The following is a 12,148-nucleotide window of genomic DNA, read 5'->3' as shown; positions in this document are numbered from 1 at the left end:
GCCTTGCCCCTCTGATGAATTGAGGTATTCTTTCTTTTACAAGAAAGCTTTGAAGAGGCCTGTAGTCTGCTGGTCATTCATCTCAGCATCTTTTGGAAGGAATTGCTAGCACATGCATCTTCTGCCTCTTCATCTGTTGTGCCAGTGTTCGTTCTGTTGAGTCTTGTGATCCCTCTGCCCATGAGTTCTGCGTTCAGGGTTGCGCAAGGTCTAACGCTTTATTTCAACCCTACGTAACCTGTAGCTAAACAACTTCACAATACCTAGTGAACAACATCACAAAACAGTGCATGAGGCTCGTTATGTACATTTATGTGAACGTCACTGTGAAACAAAGTAACTCTGTCTCTGTGAAACTCTAAATCGAGTTGTCTTCTTCCTTAACGAACTACAGTTGTGCTTATGGAACAAAATATAATTTCAGCTAACCCACACAGCAGCAGGGTAGTCAAAACTGCCTACTTCTTCGTGGTCGGTTTATAGAAATTGACGAATCGCGTGTTTCGAATCCAGTCTTCCTTATTCTTAGGCGTAGCTGTTACTGAAAACTTTTTCCGAGTTCTTGCTTCGGGATGATTTCAAAATCCCTAGTTCCTGTTTGCCCATTAAAAAAAAACATCCAGATCGGACTCTCATTCGCAATGCGGGGCAGCTGTCATAATACATCTCACATGATTGATTACCGTCTCCAAACAGCACTGGGGAACGTCAGATGGAGGCGTGAAAATCGCTGTGGTTGCTTGTTGGTCTACCTGAAGTTTGGTATGGCATACACGTTATACATTTCGAAAATTATCTATTTTTATGGTTACAAAAAAAATTAAAACGAATATGTTCTAACTGCTCAGCTTGCGAAGAACGACACTGCTCCTCATGTTTGTCCAGGAAGAATATTTCCACAAAAACTTATATTTGACCCACGGAGCAGCAGGGAGAGGGTTTGCTTTGTGCGTAACTTGGTAGAAATGAAGATTCATGCTGCACCTCGTTTGTTCAGCGATCACGGCACCGGTTTCTGCTAGGAGTACCACAGTGTGCGATCCACATCGCATTACGAGAGCACTCTTCCTCTAAAAATTAGGTGTGACGCTGGTTAAAGGAGTCTGTGATCACTGTGCGACTGAGGGAGACACCTGAGCTCCAGCGCTCAGACGTCTCAATTGAAGGAACGAGTTGAATCGATAGCCCCTATAGTGGGAGTCGCGGAGGGCTTTGACACGCAGACTAACCTCTGACAACTGGAGGACAGCATGCGTTAATACAATAGCGCTTCGTGTGAAAAAAATTTCAAAACCTAACAGACTGTTCGTTTATGCGACACTGTTTATAGGCGCTACGACACCTATGAGTTTGAGATGTTACCTGCGCCTTTCTTTCTTAATACCGTGAAGATACGCCACAGCATCACCAATGCTTATCGGTATAAGCAGGGTATGCAATGAAGGCAGTGTTCATGGACGCGCACCATCTTTATACTCAAGAAAAATTGGGCCACAACCAATCCTTAGCTAATGCAAGCGCTCGGAACCTCAACTAAGCGGCGAACAAAATGAACACTGCGCTGAGTTTCGGGGGACCTGTTTTATTACTAACTCACTTGTTATTTGCATGATGAAAATTGCCACCACATGAAAAACGTCTGCCGTTGCTAACATACTCATTTACGATGATGTCAAGGAAAACTACCCCTATATTGGGACGAGAGAGCGTAGGTTGGTGCTTCATCATCACCATCATCAGCCTGACTACGCACATTGCTGGGCAAAGGCCTCTCCCATATCTCTCAAATTAACCGTTTCCTTTGCCAGCTGCGGCCACCGTATCCTCGCAAACTTCTTAATCTTAGCCGCCCACCTAATTTCTGCCGCCCACTGCTACGCTTGCCTTCTTTTTGAGTCTACTCCATTACCCTTAAGGAACAGCGGTTATCTTGCCTTCGCATTGCATGCCCTGCCCAAGCCTATTTCTCCCTCTTGATTTTGACTAGGATATTATTAAGCCGCGTCTGTTCCCACACCCACTACGCCTGTTTCCGATCTCTTAAAGTTAGCCAATAATTTGTCTTTCCAGGAGAGTCAGAAAAATATTACATAGTGTTGTGTAAATTTCTGGTTTGCATTCAGAAATAAAAAAGAATCCCTTTGAAGGTACACTGACTTATTTTCCTTCCTACTTTAAGATACCAGAAATCTTTTTTAGTGGTCGAGGGAGTATGCCTAGGAGTTTGAATCAAGATTTCAATCACGCGGCATTTCAAAATGCAATTTTGCGCTTTTACGGGCGGAGAAAACTAAAGTACCACTCCAGCGTCCTCTTTAGATGCAGACTTTAGCTTGCCTTTTAGGCGTTCCACCAGGGGCTGAAATACTATGCGTAGCATGTGGAAGATTGCTGAAGAAGTGAAAATCTAGACTTCGAAGCGCTCTTGTCGGGAAATGCCTTGTTTGATTGATACGTGACTGAGGAGAAGCCTGTGACTAAGTCGCGATCCTCCTTTGTGTGTTCTGCAAACAAAAAAAAATGCCGCGAATTTCTGTGCGATCAGGTACAGCTAGATTTGGAAGTTTCTCTCCGCAGGCACATCAAATTTTTGTTTTATGCCAGCTTCAAATGAGAGAATGAAATTATACGGGGTTGAGATAAAACAGGGAGCTGGAGCGAAAAACGAAATTTAAAAAAGTGTTCATACACTAGTCATAAAATTCTGTGAAAGTATGACTGAAATTGTCACGTGTTTTCTGTTTTTAAAGTTTCATACTAAAGCTGCGTCAAACGAACGAGCTTCAAGAGATTTGCTATTAAAGTCATTTGCAGAGATACGTGAATTCTTAGACCACCTAGTGAGAGGCAGCATGCATTCACTATTAGAAATTTTCTCTCATATTCCAGCTAAGTCTTTTGTGAATGAGATTATATTGAATACGGGTTATTTGAAAAGCAGCTGCACGCTGTTGCTTTGCACATCTCTGCAATCATTTGGATATCGATGCGAAGATGATAGAGGGATTTAGATATGGAACATGAAAGGTGCATGCCATACAAGAAAATGATATGGTGTGCATCCGATGAGGCTCAAAAGTGTTCACATAAAACATATAGTTAAGAATTTTTGACCAGTAAATATTATTAGAGGATACTGAAGGCTGAAAACAGCGTTGTAACGAACAGTGAGTACCCTCTTGCAATTTCGATATGAATGCCTGCGTCTCTTCGAAGGCAGTTGAGCAAGAAATTTGAATAAAATTACAGATCTTAAAAAAAAAACAATGTGTCTGAAAAAAACGTGAAAAACGCCGTGGTGCACAGGACTATGAGAAGAATTCTGGATGAATCGTCTTTTCGCGGATGATCTGCGACTGTACTGCTCAATTTTGACAAGCAGTTTTGGACTTCGTCGCGCTAAAGCTTAAGTACACCTTCTACTCACAGTCGACCGGCCTACCTTGACTACCACATTTCTGATAGCAACAGCGTCGCAGGCATGGACTGGCTGCTCTTGTGAAAAACCACTGGGTTCAGTGACGTCGAAATAATTGCAGCAAATAGCCTTGATGTCGCTCAATGCGGGTATAAATGCTGAGCTGCTTCTTGCACAATATTCAAAATCATATTATGTTCCACTCCACGCTTTCAATTGACATCTCCTTACGCCCATAAAACCTAATATTGTTTGCGGGCGTTGTAAATTGTAAATTCTGCGTCTATTCCCCTTTAAGGCATCTTATAAATCACAGTTACTTACATCCTTACTGGCGGCAATCGTAAAACGACGTAAAGAAAGGGGATAGAGATTAAACCTCAAAGTTTTTCAGCAGAATGAACAGGGAAAAAACGACTTGAGAAGATACAAATCTTATGTGAAGAAAACTGGAAGGAAGGGGTTGCATATTGAGGAAGATGTTCGGGAAGTGAATTGAAATAACGCTTCAGCGGCAGACGCAAGTGTGACCGCTAATAGGGCGCACCAGGAGTGGTAGAGGGGACAGAAACTGTTAGGGTGAATGTTAACCTGAAGAATATGCCACTTTGCTAGCCTGTACTGACTGAGAACGAAGGGATATAAAGGAATGAGCAAATGAGTTTTGCCTTAGAATTGAGTCAGGTCCACTAAGAATACTTTTCGGCCTGACGCCATACAAAATGGTTTATCATTAAGAATCTGAAGGCGTTATAGGATACCTCGACAGCTATAGTAAACTCAGCCCTGATATTGTGTGCTTTAGGGCCTATAATCAAAATGGTACTAATGAAATACGGGAAATGCGTTGCTACATTCAAGAACAGCCAACCCACGTCCACACCAGGAGAAAGGGCTCTCCTGTGTCACTCCATTATACCTGCACCGCGGCTGCTCCCGCCGCCTGATTATCCAAAAGTTTCTAATCTCAATTGCCCACCAACCTCCGCTACGCTTGGGTTCTTACATTACGCTCTTACATTACTCTCGTGCAAAAGATTTCAGAACCACCGCGTGGCCGATTTACGATGAACGCAAAGTATTTCGTCTGAAATAACAAGAAGAGCTCGCGATTTCCAGACAGGGGAAGAGGGAAGAGCTACTGGGAGGTCTCAAATTGCATGCTATAATTCCCACACCTCATACATTGTGAAGTTTTTAATCATAGGATGCGAAAATCAGAGCAGGGCACAATGGAGATCCTTAGGTTACTCCAAGCCAGAAACTCGAGTAATGTTACGCGTAACTCTAACCGTGATCTATAATTGTTTGAAATCTCTATTTTTAGTAGCACTGAAACGTTACATCTCATGGAGCGCGAGTATTCAGTCGCTGCGAATCTTTTCAGTACAGGATTTGTTTTTTGCAGTAAAATGATCCTAGGGGTTCTGTAGCTTAGGTTTTCACCTGCAAACTCAGGGATTTCACATTCTATGGTTCTTTTGTCAACAAACTGGCCGCCACTTTTTGTGTGGAACGATCAAATCAGTGTCACATGCCTGTTTATTTTCTTTTGCTCTATTGAGAATGCGGAACCTGATGACGGCATGATCGCTCAATATGCCATTGGGAATATCTCATCTTGTTGGAACACCGCAGGTTAAGTTTTCCCTGTGCTCAAAAAGCTTTTTTTTTTGCCTTACATTCTTTACGCTAAAATATCCTAAACGTTCACTTGCGGTATCCTGTTTTGTTAGGACATTTTTAGTTATCTAGCAATAAAGGGCTTAGCAACAAATTCTACTGATTATGAGGTGTTAATGAAACGTCACTATATATTTTAATGCTTTACGAGTAACATAAACACCGTGGTCATAGTGCCATTGTTTCGCACAAGAAAACGATGCGGAATCATTTCCAATGTCGTGTTTCAACTTGCTGCGCATTAGGCGGCAGCTTCATGGCTCACTATGGAATTAGGTTGTGAGCATGTTACTGTCAGCGTAACGTCTTGCTCGAGCTCGCAAATAAAACGTCAGAAAGGAGGAAAAGCCCACGGCTTAAGGATGTGGAAACATGGCTAATAAATTTGCTTGCTCACCTAATACATTGCGTTTATTGCGAACAAGAATAGCACGCTTTCGCGCTAAGCCGGAGCTGCCAGCCATACTTATCAATATTCACCTTGCCTCTACAGAACAGCGTTTGGAGGAGGCCGACACTAAGCCGATTACAATTTTTACGCCACGTCCTTTGTATTCCGTGCCTCATCGCCACTTTTTTCCAAGACAGCGTGAGGAGCGGCGCCCTTTAGTTAGGAACTCGCCCTAAGAGGCGCTGATAATATTAATCGGACAAAGAGGAAGCTGGTGGCGGTGATGTGGTAGGGAGGAATTGTGCTGGTCCCACCACCTGCTGTATCATGTCACCTTCTCTGCTGTCTTCTTTGAAAAAACCCCAGAAAGTTTAGACGCCGCTGAGTTGGCCCGATCCCATCATGCCTGTGTCTATGGTGGCACTGTTGTGCCATAGAGGTGGTCCCGTTGCGCTCGCCACCCGTTTCGTGACTGAGCGTTGCCAGCTCTCTTAGCGGTAGCGAAGACTCCGAGTCAGGCGTCGGTGAGACTAAGAAAATGCGTTATACATTATGTACAGGGCATAATATAGTTCAACATCGGCACGGGGTCCGAGAGCTATACAACGCGACTGTTCTCGCACAGCGACGATCAGCGAGACACCAGCACGTCACACCATCCGACTCCACTCGTGAGCAGCACTCGACTCACGGTGGGTCGGTCACTCGGTCACTCCGTCACACCGTCACACACTTCCAAGCTGCAGCGTTGGGGCTTATATAGCCTGAGGAACGGTGGCCCCTCAGAACTGGCCAATCCAAAGGCAGCACTCGACGGCAGTCCGAAAGGACCAATCAGCGATCGCGCGGGCCAACCGCTTCAAATTTTGCCGCGCGCGGTGGCGTCCGGGAGAGAAGGAATCTGGCGCCTCGCTGTCTGGCCTCTTGCGACAGGTCCAGGCGTGTTGCTTGCAGATGCTTCTCCTTAGGACTCCGCTGCCGTACGGCGCAGCATCGTGGCTTGTCAGGGAGCGTTAGGGCGCGTGCCTTGCGGCGCAGCACCAGGGCTTGTCAAAAGGGACGCTCGTAGGAGAAAGTTAGCGGCCGGCAGAATTGGAATCCGGGCGGGTTTCCCGGCATGACAGCATCCCCGCCATCAGATAAGGCGCCGGGAAGACGGGCTGCTTCCACGTGGCTCGGATGCCAGGCGCGCATCTTCGTCAGGCTCTTCCAAGTTCACGTCCAGTCCAGGTAACTTCACGAGCACCAGGTCCCACTCGCAGGCCAGGAGCTCTGTTGACCTCGTTGTCGCCAAGGCACCTCGACCAGCTTCGCTGAGGTCGTTCCGATCCCCTTGCTTCTCGCCACTGGACATGGTTGGTCGTTCTGCAGACTACAAAACCGACCGGCAAAAGGCAACACCCAACACAAGCAAGTGCCCTCTGTCTCCCATCAAACACCAGACGAAGCCATAATCCAAATTAACCTAACTAAATTGATGTCCCCATTTATTCCCGCTGCAACAAGAGGCATGTGTACGATCTGGTACACAAGGTTCAAACAACCATTTTGCAAAGTATCAACACATCAAAATAGCAGGAGCACTTAATAATCAGCAATAATAATGAAAATCAGATCGGTCCCCTTGAAATCATTTGTACCGAAAACACACTACTGAGGAAGCAAATGAGGTCATTCATTTTTGCCCCTTTCTTCCTTCGAACATGATAGTTTGCTGCAAAGCGAGAGAAGGTAAGTAACGAGGAGGTCACTGAAAGAAGCGAGGCCTAGAATGCACGACTTAGAGCATCGGCGTTCGCGTTCAACCTTCCCTTCTTATAGCGGACAACCAGATTGTGCTGCTGGAGGGTCATGCTCCACCTCAGCAAACGGCCTCTTTTAGACGACATGTTACTTAACCAGGTTAGGGGGCAATGGTCCGTTTCCACAACAAACTTAGAACCGGAGACATAACAAGCCAGCTTCTGAACTGCCCAAACAAGGCAGGCACACTCTTTTTCAGAGGTCCTGTATGCCTCTTCCCTACAACTTAGTTTTCGACTCAAATACAAAATTGGTCGTTCATGACCACTAGCATCTTCTTGGCATAGCACCGCTCCCATTCCGCGATCACTCGCGTCACATTGAATGATGAAACCTTTCGAAAAGTCTGGCGCCGTTAGAACCGGCTTATGGCTCAATGCTTGTTTCAACATTTGGAACGCATTTTCTTTCTTCGAGTCCCACGTCACCTTAACGGGCTCCGATTTTCGAAGCGCGTCTGTTAGCGGGCTGGCAAGGTCAGAGTAGTCTCTCACATAGTGTTGGTAATATCCAGCTAAACCTAAAAAAGCCCTTATATCCGTCTTAGTGGTTGGCCGGGGATAGTTTACAATAGCGGCTACCTTGATGTCGGAAGGTCTACGCCGGCCGCGCCCCACCACATGGCCTAAATAAGTCACTTCACCGCAACCTAGGTGACATTTAGCTGGTTTCACAGTGAGGCCTGCCTCTTTCAACCTGCACAATACGACTCGCAAGTGCTCGAGATGTTCTTCCCAAGTGTCCGAAAAGATGGCAACATCGTCGAGGTATGGCAATGCAAACTCGCCCAAACCATGAAGCACTCTGTCCATCAGGCTAGAGAAACAATACGGCGCGTTTTTAAGTCCGAAGCTCAGCATGAGTGGGCGGAAGGTTCCGAACGGGGAAACGAACGCGGCGCAACGGCTAGCCCGTTCCGTAAGGGGTACTTGCCATAGCCTCGCACGAGGTCCAGCGTAGATATATAATTTGACTTCGACACCGTCTCCACTCTTTCTTCTAGGTTCGGTATCGGATATGTCTGATCTCGGGTGATCGCGTTCAGACGCCGATAATCGACGCATGGCCTCGGATCCTTTCCCGGAACCTGGACAAGTATCAGGGGCGATGTGTAGTCGCTCTCACTTGGCACTATAACCCCCAAGTCACGCATGCGCTGAATCTCCTCAGCCATGATTTTTTTCTGCAAGGGTGAACAACGATACGGTTTACTCCGGATCGGTTGCTCAGATGTTAGCTCGATGTCGTGCTCTAAGACCGTGGTCTTTCCGGGACGGTTAGAAAAAACCTCCTTAAACTCGGAAACTATTCCCTTTAAATCCTCCTTTTGGGTGCTACTTAGACGCGCGTCCAAAGTCAGCTGTTCCAACATTAGCTCTAAACCACAATCTTTCATGTCAGCTGTCGTCAGGATTTCCGCCCCTTCCTCATCGGCAGCATTTATCGTCATGCTTACAATCGCGTGACGCTGAATGTAGGGCTTCATCAAGTTGCTGTGATAAGTTTTGTTGGGCCGTCTCCCTAATTTCACTTCGTAGTTGGTATCGGAAAGCTTCGATACAACCTTCGCGGGTCCTTCCCAGTGAACCTCGAGCTTGTTTTTCTTCGACGGACGCAGCAACATCACTTGACTACCTACTTCGAAGGTGCGTTTCTTTGCTGACTTGTCGTAATATCCCTTTGACAAGATTTGCGCCGCCTTCATGTGCCTCTCTACAATATCTTTTGTTTTCCCGAGCCTCTGAAGAAGGTCGAGGACGTAGGAGACTACATTTGGGTCGTCATCACTGCCTTCCCAAGACTCTCGCAACATGCGCAGCGGAGTTCTAAGGCTTCGGCCATACACGAGCTCCGCGGGGCTAAAGCCTGTGCTCTCATGGGGAGCAGACCTCAAGGCGAACATAGCGGCGGGAATGAAGGCCTCCCAGTCACAGTGACGCTCAAAGCACAGGGCTCTCAATATGCGCTTCAGCACCGAATGCATTCGCTCTACTGGATTAGATTGCGGGTGATGGATAGAACTGTGCACCACTTTAATGCCGCATCTTTCCAAAAAGGTAGAAGTTAGGCAGCTGGTGAAGACGCTGCCATTGTCGCACTGGATCTCAGAAGAGAACCCGACGCGTGCGAACATTGAGAGCAGAGCGTCCACGACCTGGGAAGAATTTAGCTCCTTAAGTGGTACCGCCTCCGGGAACTTGGTCGCGACGCACAGGGCCGTCAGAACATACCTACACCCGTTCGTTGATTCTGGCAAAGGACCTACAATATCAATTACCAGTCGCCGAAAAGGTTCTGTTATGACTGGCACTAACTTCATCGGCGCCTTCCACTTGTCAGTGGATTTGCCCACTCTCTGGCAGGTTTTGCAAGATCGCACGAATTGTTCGACATCCTTCCAACAATACGGCCAATAAAACTCCTGAGCCAATCTAGCCTTGGTCTTTTTTAAGCCAAGATGCCCTGCCCACGCATTTTCGTGCGCGAGTTCCAGTAACTGACAGCGATATTTTCGAGGGATCAAAATCTGTTCATATTTGCGACCCTGCTTATCGGTGTAGCAGCGATACAATAAGCCAGATCTCTCGTAAAATGAAACCCTCTTTTTCTCCACTCCCAGTCTGACGCTCTTCATCAGATCGGCTATTGAGCAGACTTGCTGCTGCTCGCGAATGAGCGTTTCCTTTTCGACTGCGGCCAGCTCCTGCCAGCCGGCGGAAACCGGAGCGAGTATGGAGCCCGCGTCGCCTAACTGCGGCGTCGTGTCTAGATCGCGGCTAGCAGTGCACGTATCCCTCTTAGTCTCGTCCAAACCACGCTCTCCCAAGCCAGTCTCCGAGCTCTGCATCTCCCGTGTCTGCCCGCCACTCAAGTTACCTTGATCGCTCCGCGTGCCGCACGGCTGTTCGTTCACCGACTCAAAGTCCAGTTTACTCGACAGTTGGCGCGCTTTGGATCGCGTGAGGGCCATGTACGCCACGTCGGCAAAGAATGATTTGCCCTGATCCTTCAGCATCTGCTCTGAGCTATTTGAGAACAGGTAGGGAAAGTGCTCCGGAAGGGCGGCAGACACAGCAGCTTCTGTGTTAAGTTTTCCAAACTCTCCTTCAATGATGACCGCTGCGATCGGTAAGCAGACACTCTCATCCTCGGCCACTTGTCGTATCCAAGCGCATTCTCCTGTAAAGTCACTAGAGGAGACGAAAGACGGGTGGACGACGTCCATAGTTGCTGCCGAGTCCCGAAGTGCTCTGCACTTCTTGCCGTTTACTTTAATTTCCTGCATGTATGGCTCCAACAGTCGCATGTTTTTGTTTGTTTCCCGTATCGTTGCAAAAGCAACTTTCTCTTGGCAGTTCGCCGCGATGTGCCCTTGCTTTTTGCAGTTGTAGCAGATTAACGGCTTCCGTTTTTCAAAAGAACGCGTCGCATCGTTTCGCTGCTTGAGACCGTCGCTAGCATTCTGAGATGCATACTGCCCTTCCTTCACAGTTTCTTTGGTAAGGGACTCGTCTTTCCGAAACTCGCGACGCTTGATTTGCTTCCGTTCGTCGGACTTCCTTGAAAACCCGTCTCTCTTATCTGCTTTTTCTACACGCACTGCCCTGCTGTGCAAGCTGCGGCGGAGGTAATACTCTGCAGCTAATTCTGCTGCCTTGTCTAGCTTAACCTCCTTTAGCCTATCTTGCAGCCAGAGCTTGACATCCTCATCAATGCAACGGTAGAACTGTTCTAACGCGATGCATTCGACGACTTTATCGCGGTCGTCGTAAACCTCTTCGCCTTTCAGCCATTCAACCAGGTCGGCTTTTAGACGAAACGCGAAGTCAACATGTGACTCTCTGCCCTTCTGTCCATACCGGAACCTCTGCCGGAAAGCTTCGGGCGACAGTTTGTACTTTCGCAATAGCGCCTGCTTCACATCACTGTAGCTCTCAAACGCCTCTTTCGATAAGCAAGTTATCACGTCAGATGCCTCCCCGGGAAGCTAGGCTAAAAGATTCTGTGCCCAGAGGGATCGCTCAATGTCATTCCGTTCGCACACATGCTCAAATTTAACGAGGTATTTAGCCACATCCTCGCCGACTACAAAGGGCGGCAGTTGGTCGCGTATTTTTGGAGCGTTAGAGGGAACCGTCGTCGAAGCAAGACTAGGCGCTGGCGAGTTTTTTCGGAGCTCCAGCTCTTTCATTTTAACCTCGTGCTCTCTAAGCGCCTGGCGCTCTCGCATCTCCTTTGCTTTCATTTCCTCGTCGCGACGTTCCTTTTCTCTCTTTTCCTCCCGTTCACGCCTTTCATTGATATCAGCCCAGGCCTCTTCGGCTTCCTCAGCCGTCACGTCCGCAGTCCTCATGACCTCAAGGATCGCATTCTTTCTTTTTGTTGAGCCCAAATCAATGCCCAACACCTCACAAATTTGGAGAAGTTCTTTAACCTTGTAACTCTCCATCGTTCACATTGCCTCTTGCTGTTTGCCCTTTTAGAAACTACTTGCCGTACACTACTATATCGCTACTAGTTCGGTACGCGCAAGAATTTCACACACTGCTCCCCTCCCCTTCAGCATCCCTTGGTTTTCAAAACACTCTTCCTAGGCTTGAAACACACAAGGTTAACGCAATGCTACACCAATTCTTTCTCTAAGCTACTATAACCTGTGTTAGAGAAAGTCTGGCGTTTGAGGAAAACTTCAGGCACTCACCGCGCCGAGGTAGCTGATGTCGGTCGATCCCACCGCTGCCACCAATGTTGTGCCATAGAGGTGGTCCCGTTGCGCTCGCCACCCGTTTCGTGACTGAGCGTTGCCAGCTCTCTTAGCGGTAGCGAAGACTCCGAGTCAGGCGTCGGTGAGA

General features: G+C 47.5%; 1 pseudogene; it reads right to left on the bottom strand.

Moving 5' to 3' along the window:
• LOC149366326 (uncharacterized) overlaps nucleotides 1–11,745 on the bottom strand; it is a 76,130-nt pseudogene extending 64,385 nt beyond the window's left edge.
• Nucleotides 11,746–12,148: the final 403 nt, after the last annotated feature.

The sequence above is a fragment of the Amblyomma mixtum genome, chromosome 1 (genome assembly GCF_055824585.1).
Source record: "Amblyomma mixtum isolate Tamu chromosome 1, ASM5582458v1, whole genome shotgun sequence".
NCBI lineage: Eukaryota > Metazoa > Arthropoda > Arachnida > Ixodida > Ixodidae > Amblyomma > Amblyomma mixtum.
This window is presented reverse-complemented; position numbering and strand designations above follow the sequence as displayed.